The sequence below is a fragment of the Stegastes partitus genome, unplaced genomic scaffold, assembly GCF_000690725.1.
Source record: "Stegastes partitus isolate 25-593 unplaced genomic scaffold, Stegastes_partitus-1.0.2 Scaffold656, whole genome shotgun sequence".
In the NCBI taxonomy this organism is placed as follows: domain Eukaryota; kingdom Metazoa; phylum Chordata; class Actinopteri; family Pomacentridae; genus Stegastes; species Stegastes partitus.
This window is the reverse complement of record NW_007578387.1, coordinates 367212-369581: the sequence shown is the minus strand read 5'-3', so window position 1 is coordinate 369581 and position 2370 is coordinate 367212.

The window sequence follows — 2370 nt, the reverse complement described above, 5'->3', positions numbered from 1 at the left end:
ATGTGGGTCTGCTGGTTTTGCTGTGTACTGATGCTGTGGTGGTCTGTGCTACACTAAGCCTGTGTAGAGGGTCTTACTTTTTCTAGAGATGCTCGCTTCGATGAAGTTTCGAGTCTCGCAAAAATGCTGCTGTCCTCTCTGGCTGGTCGATGGTTATGGAGAGTTTTCTCTGGGTGAGTTTTATTTGTCCCCTCGGACGTTCCATAGAACTCATCGTTGTGACGTCATGCTTCCAATGTTCTGAACTCCTGCCAGCTTCATCCAAGGCACGTGTTGGCTGTCCTCACAACACGTGACTGTGCGCTGCTACACAGCTAGCCAACTGTTGGAAGAAAACTCCGTACACAAGGCTTTCTGTTCTTGTATTTATGGAGATTTCTTGTAGTCAAACGTGACAATTAGTAACTGTAACGTACAGAAAAATGCATTTGCCATCTATGTCGTACATGTGACATGCTAAACACAAACAGCTAGCTAACACACATGAAACACGTCAGAAACCGCTCATGGAAACATCGAGTTTGCAAACTTATACAAAGTGATGGTTCAAGACATTTGTGGCCTTTATATCAGTGATTTATACACATAATGCTCACAAAGACGAAAACGTCCCAAGGCTCAGACGTTTCAGAACCAACACAGCGAATATAAATGAGGTTTTTCAGACTTGGTTTCTGCCGGCTTGTTTTTCACCGACAGGAAAACCGTCAAAGATTGTTTATGGTCGAGATGAGCCACTCCCTCTAATGTCACCAAAACCATCCTTTATGAAGATGTCTCACTCTGATAACTTTTTAACCATAACAGTTTTTACCATGAAATTAACTTATTTATTTATACACTATGAACTTATTTGTAACCCTTTTCACTAATTTATCACTCTTGTGACATTATTCATGTCTTTGACCCAAACACATGACACACGGTGTCTCCAACATGCAAACGTGTGGTTGTAAACAGCAGACAAACGTAGAGCTATTTGCTATAAATCAGCTGAATCAGTAATAATCTTGTAACATTTTCATTTCTTATCTGTGTCGTAATTATCTTTGTCATATTTTTTCTGTGTATTTGTCTGCATTGCTAACTAACTGCAGCCTCACAGCATCATTTTGTACCATGAATCTATGCATGAAAATGTCTCAGTCTTTATGATTTATTTATTTTTTATTTTTAACAAAGTGACCAAGATAATTCAATCTGTTCCTCGTGCAGTTTTCTTTGTTTCAGGAGAGAGCGTCCATGTCTTGTATTGTCGTAAGCAGCAGATAAGATAACGGCTCCTAAGACATGCGAAGATTTTGAATTTGTTTTAACTCAGTCTTTTGTGCTTTTACATACAAAGTACAGTTAGCATTCACAGCTTTTGTTCTCATAAAGCCACAACTAAAAACATAACAGATGAACTGTAAGGCGTAAGACAGAAGAGAAAACAAAAGGTAAAAACGGTTCCTGTTGCTTGCAAATCAAGTTAGTTGTTTGAGATAGGTTTAACATCGTAGCTGACATGACTAAGACAGACAGTCGAAGGATGCTGGACTTCTTTTATCTTTGCTTCTTGAAGACGTTTCACCTCCCATCCAAGAGGCTTCTTCAGCTCTGCAGGCCTCCTGGATGAGAAGTGAAACATCTTCGATTACTATCATTACCGCGACCCGGATGACCGAGAATGTCCACAGACGCACGACTAAGCCAGATGTTGTTTGCACAGTAGCTCGCATGAAATCAGTTGTGAGCCAGTAAAGCTCTGAGCTAATTGCAAAAGTTCCTAAAACTCTGTTAATCCTACAGTTTGAAAACAAGTTCATGTCGTCGGCTCAGTGGTTGGATTCTGGTTTTCATTTAAATACTTTCCACTGGAGGGCAGCAGGCCCTGATGTACAAAGCACACTGAATCTATAACTTAAATCAGGCATCTGTCAGTGTGCAGACATCAAAATAATAAATGCTGATGATCATGTGGCACCAGTGTGAGACATTTCTCACAGTTCTCTCATCTGTTTGTCCTGTTGACATGTTCACTGCCTCTGTTGATTACCCGTCTTGTCTATATGGCTCCTTTGACTCATCAGACTCTCTGTCTGTTGTTTTACGACTCCTCCAGCCGAGGGTCTTGACAAATCTGTCTGGCTGTTCTGTAAACAGGCCGAGCCTTAGTCCGGGGAGGGCCGGCGAGGTGCTCACGATGGGATTAGCTGAGGCTCTGGAGTCTTATTGTGTTGTGGCCTTTTAAAAGGCTTTCTAAAAACGCTCTGTAAGGGGATCTCAGGTAGCCTCTTGTGATCTTGCTTGTTGATTCAGTTTGTGTTGTTTGCTCTGTTAACAGCTGATTGTTTAAAAATTGCAAAACAACTGCTTGTTAATTTTTTT